Below are 6,000 nucleotides of genomic sequence, written 5' to 3'. Positions count from 1 at the left end.
AAATCGAATCGATTAGGAGAGATTAGGGTAGGGAAGGGTAGAATAGAATAGAGGAAAACAGTGAAGAATGGTGTGGAATGGAATAGAATGGAGTTGAACGGAGTCCAATAGAGACGGATAGATATGAATAGAGTACAAAAGAGTCTAATAGAGCAGAATAGGGCCGGATAGGGCCAAATAAGGCCTAATTGAGCAGAATCCAGCAGAATCGATGGCATTCGAGCCTAATCGAGCCGAATGGAGTGAAATGGAGTCAAGTCGAGCCGAACAGAGCCGATGCGAACTGAATCGAGCTGATTCAAGCCGAATCGCGTCAAATCACGTGGAAATACGTCACATCGAATCTAATCAAATAGATTAGGGGAGGGGCGGGTGGGTAGAATAGAACAGAATAGTACAGAATAGAAAGAATAGAATATAGTACAGTAGGGTAGAGTAGAGAGAGTAAAGCAGAGAAGAGTAGAGCAGAGTAGAATTGAGTCAAATAGAGTCAAATAGTGCAGGATATAGCTGAATAGAGCCAATTCTGGCCGAATCGAGTCAAATGGAAACAAAACGAGATGAATCACACCGAATTGCTTCGAATCGCATCCAATCGAATAGATTAGAGTAACGTAGGGTAGAGTAGGATAGCGTAGAATGGAAAAGAGTGGAGTCAAATGGAGTCGAACAGAGACAAATAGAGTAGAAAAGAGTTGAATCGAGCCAAATAGGGCCGAATAAGGCTGAACCGAGTGGAAACGAGCTGAATTGAAGCGATTCGAGCCAAATCGAGCTGAATCGAGCCGACTCAAGCATGATGGTGTCCAGTCGCATCGAAATGCTTTGAATCGAATCAAATGGAATCGATTAGAATAGGTTAGGGTAGGGTAGTTTATGATAGGAAGACTAGGGTAGATGCAAGTAGACTACATTAGAGTAGACAAGAGAAGGCTAGAGTAGAAGCCTAGACTAGTAAGCTGGACTAGTCGGCTAGACTAGTGGCAGAGAGCAGTAGCCTAGACGACTAGTCTTGAATAGTACCCTAAGTCAGTAATCTGAACGAGTACCCTTGCCTGAACTCTTAGCCTAATCTAGTACCCTTGCCTTAACTAGTAGTCCTAACAAGTAACCTTGCCTTAACCAGTAGTCTTCACTAGTACCCTTGCCTTCACTAGTAGCATGTCCCTAACAAGTAGCCTGAACGGGTACGCTTGCCTTAACCAGTACCCTCAACAAGTACCCATGCCTTAACTGGTAGTCTATCTGGAAGGTCTAGAGAGTAGGGATTGATTGGGGAGCTACATCACAGGCGGACCTGGCCAGGTGAAGCTTGCTGACATGTGGCAGCCTCTCCGGAGACTACTAATTCCGCTGGTAACATTCTATGGAAATACCCGGGTGAGTGCCATGGGCAGAAAACATTGACACATACCTGCCAGAGTCCTATTCTGGGTCTGAAGAGTCCACCCTGCTCTCCAGCAACTCATCATCTCAGCACACACTTTGCCTGCATGCATGGAAAACGCCTCTCTCCACGAATGCCTTCACCTGCTAGGAAACACACGATGTCACTCAGCCAAAGGAGAGCACAGGCAAAGTCAACTGAAGCCCCCATTTTCAAGTTTTTGCCCTCTGCTGCTCCACAGCCTCCGGTGGCACGCTGCATGTGCGTCACTTCTCGGTAGACAAGGCCGAAATCCGGGCATCCAGGGCCCCAGCCGTACACGGTCTACGGATGGCGGCACATGGATCACCTCTTTGCCTCGTACAGCAGGGAGGCCTGGGCCCTAGACTGGCTCCGCTAGAGCTCCACGACCTCAGCTATTTTCCCTGACCTTTGGCCCGTGCCCTCGTTACTGTGTCATCATCTCTAGTTACACTTCTCTTCGGACCACACTGAATCCGCCACCTGCGGATACCTGAGCGTGGAAATCAACATCTATCACCGGCTGCAGTGTCACAGGTCACTAGGTGTCTAGGATCAGGCTGACCTTGGCTGTCTTCTGCCCAGGCAAGGGGCCTAATCCTTCCAAGGAAATGAGGACGCGTGCTCACTGGTCGACATCCTTTCTTTCATTCACACAGCGCTCTAGATGAGGGGAAAGAAGCCAGGTATGCCAGGTGAGGGCTGAGTGTGGGGCCTAAGGCTTCTCTCTCAATCACCATGGAGACAGCCACCGCAAGGCTGGGTGGAACTTCTGACGGGGACGAGTCACAAACACCGAGCCAATAGGAGAGGTCCAGGCTAACCGGCCAGTTCCGCAGAGCCCTCCATTTTACCCATGGACAGACAACGGCCCCTTGTGTCTTTGGCCACAAAATCGAGGGCACACAGGGAATAACTTCACAGGAGGCAACCCCTGATGTGAACACCTTTGACACACTGGGACAGCAGGCAGGTACCTCTTTTCCACTTACGGTAGGATATCAGTAGGCAAGGCACCCTTCCTCTACATCTATGGCCTCTCTGTATGTGTTCATTCAGAGGAATCTCTTCGTTCTACCCCTGAGACACATCACAAGTATGAGGGGCCTGAGAGAGAGCCTGGAGATGAAACGGGGGAGGCTTCTGGCTGGACCGCTTCCCCCTGGGTAGAGAATAGCAGGTAGTGTCTCTGGAAGGTCTTAGCTTCTGTTGATTGACATGGGCAATACAGTAGGGGCGGACCCTGGCCAGGTGGAGCTTGTGGGCAGATGCAACCTCTCCGGCGACGAATAATTCCGCTGCTGCTTTGTATGGCGAGAACCTCCCCCCGCCAAGTGGGATGGCTAGAGAACACTGACCCACAACCGCCAGGGGCCTTTCCTGGGACTAAAGATCCCAACATGGTCTCAACGTCGTCACCCTCTCAGCACACACCTTTCCTGCACGCATAATCCTGCCTTTCTCCGTCAGGGCCCTATCCTACCAGGAAAAAAAGCAAGGCGCTCAAAAAGCCGATGCCAGGGAAATCGAGGAAACACTGCCATTTTCCAAATTTGGGCTGTCTACTTGTCCCTGCCTCCGCTGCAAGGCTGCGTATGTGGCCGGGCTCCGAAGGCAAGGCCGAAAACCTGGCAGCCTGGGCCCCAGCAGTCCGATGGTTTATGGAGGTGGGGACACGGATGACCTGTTTGCCACATACAGAAGGGACTCTTGGGCCCTTCACTGGCTCGCCATTCAGCTCCACGACGTCCACTGCTGGCCCTGGCCTTTGCTTTGGCTGGTGCCCCACTGAACGTGTGCTCCGGAGCGATGTTTCTCCACCCTTCACTATCATTCTGCCATCAGGGCATATGTGAGTGTGGGAGTCACCATTTGTCACTGGCAGAAGTGTCACAAGTCACTAGACTTCCAGGTACCCGCTGACCTAGGCTGCCTTCTGCCCCAGGCAAAGTCCCCAATCCTTTATCCCACATGCTGACACCTAAGCACTGGCGAACGTTCATTTTTATCGACACAGAGGTCTGAGTGAGGGTCAGCGGGCCAGGTAGGTGAAGTTAAGGCCAGGTGGGCGGGGCTAAGGGTTCTTTGTCATCCCCATAGAGACAGTCCCCCACCGCAAGAGTGGGCGGAGCTTGTGATGGGCCTGGTGACAAGACTAAGCCAATGGCAGAGATCCGGCCCGCCAGGCACATGACACAGGGCCCTCCATTGTGACCTATGACACCTAGTGGCAACAGGTTTGGAGCACACCCTGGCAAAGGCTACGCAGGCACAAGGGAGCCCCTGGTGCGGACTGGTTCAGGGCAGTGCCAGAGCAGGCCAGGTACCTCTTTCCCACTTTCCTCAGGATATCAGTACGCAAGGCATCCCCACTCAGCATCTCTTGCCTCTCTCTCTCTCTGTCTCTCTCTGGGTGTCTTCATTCTCTGAAATCTCTTTCCTTCTCCCCCTGAGTCACTTCACAGCTTGGAGTGCCTGACAGAGGGCCTAGAGACAAAAGAGCAAAGGGGGAAGGCCTCTGGCTCTACCGGTTGCCAATGGGCAGAGAAGATCTGCTAGTCTATCTCGAAGGTCTAGAGAGTAGTGATTGATCGGGGAGCTACATCCTGGGCGGACCTGGCCGAGTGAAGCTTGCCCACACGTGGCAGCCTCCCTGGAGACTACTAATTCCGCTCATAACATTCTATGCAAATACCCGGGTGAGTGCCACGGGCAGAAAACATTGACGCATACCTGCCAGAGGCCTATTCTGGGTCTGAGGATTCCATCCTGGTCTCCAGCAACTCATCGTCTCAGCACACACTTTGCCTGCATGCATGGAAACCGCCTCTCTCCACGAATGCCTTCACCTGCTAGGAAACACACGATGTCACTCAGCCAAAGGAGAGCACAGGCAAAGTCAACTGAAGCCCCCATTTGCAAGACTCTGCCCTCTGCTGGTCCACAGCCCCCGCTGGCACACACCGTGTGCGTCACTTCTCCAAAGACAAGGTCGCAATCCGGGCATCCAGGGCCCCAGCAGTCCAGAGTCTGTGCATGGCGACATATGGATACCTCTGTGCCACGTACAGGAGGGAGGTCTGGGCCCTACACTGGCTCCGCTAGAGCTCCACGACCTCAGCTATTTTCCCTGACCTGTGGCCCGTGCCCTCGTGTGTGTATCATCCCTACTTACACTTCTTCTCCGACCACTCTGAATCCGCCACCTGCGGATACATGAGCATGAAAATCAACATCTGTCACTGCCTGCAGTGTCACAGGTCACTAGGTGTCTAGGCTCAGGCTGACCTTGGCTGTCTTCTGCCCAGGCAAGAAGCCTAATCCTTCAGAGGCAATGGGGACATGTGGTCATTGGCCGACATTCTTTCTTTCATCCACACAGCGGTCTAGATGAGGCTAAAGAGGCCAGTAGGCCAGGTGAAGGCTTAGAGGGGGGCCAAGGCTTCTTTCCCAATCACCATGGAGACAGCCACCGGAAGGCTGGCCGGAACTTCTGACGGGGACGGGTCACAAACACTGAGCCAACAGGAGAGGTCCGGCCTAAGCGGCCAGTTCCGCAGAGCCCTCCATCTTACCCATGGACACAAGACGGCCCCTTCTCTTTTGGGCCACAAAACCGAGGCCACCCAGGGAATCACTTCACAGTAGGCAGCCCCTGATGTGGACACGTTCGACACACTGGGCCAGCAGGCAGGTACCACTTTTCCACTTACGCTAGGATATCAGTAGGCAAGGCGCCCTTCCTCAGCATCTACGGCCCCTCTGCTTATCTGTTCATTCGGAGAAATCTCTTCGTTCTACCCCTGAGACACATCACAAGTATGAGGGGCCTGAGAGAGAGCCTAGAGATGAAACGGGGGAGGCTTCTGGCTGTACTGCTTCCCCGTGGGTAGACAATAGCAGGTAGTCTCTCTGGAAGGTCTTAGCTTCTGTTGATTGACATGGGCAATACAGTAGGGGCGGACCCTAGCCAGGTGGAGCTTGTGTGGAGATGCAACCTCTCTGGCGCCGAATAATTCCGCTGCTGCTTTGTATGCTCAAAACCTCCCCCCACCAAGTGGGATGGGTAGAGAACACAGACCCACACCCGCCAGGGGCCTTTCCTGGGACTAAAGATCCCAACACGGTCTCAACGTCGTCACCCTCTCAGCACACACCTTTCCTGCACACGTAATCCTGCCTTTCTCCGTCAGGGCCCTATCCTACCAGGAAAAACAGCAAGCCGCTCAAAAAGGCCGATGCCAGGGAAATCGAGGAAACACCGCCATTTTCCAAATTTTTGCTGTCTACACGTCCCCGCCTCCGCTGCAAGGCTGCGTATGTCGCCGGGCTCCGAAGGCGAGGCCGAAATCCTGGCAGCCTGGTCTCCAGCAGTCCACAGGTTTATGGACGTGGGGACACGGAAGACCTGTTCGCCACATACAGGAGGGATCCTTAGGCCCTTCACTGGCTCGCCATTCAGCTCCACCACGTCCACTACCGGCCCTGGCCTTTGCTTTGGCTGGTGCCCCACTGAACGTGTGCTCCGGAGCGATGTTTCTCCACCCGTCACTATCTTTCTGCCACCAGCCGATATGTGAGTGTGGGAGTCA

Source organism: Loxodonta africana (assembly GCF_030014295.1).
Source record: "Loxodonta africana isolate mLoxAfr1 chromosome 26 unlocalized genomic scaffold, mLoxAfr1.hap2 SUPER_26_unloc_2, whole genome shotgun sequence".
Lineage (NCBI taxonomy): Eukaryota > Metazoa > Chordata > Mammalia > Proboscidea > Elephantidae > Loxodonta > Loxodonta africana.
Note: the sequence above shows the minus strand (reverse complement) of the source record.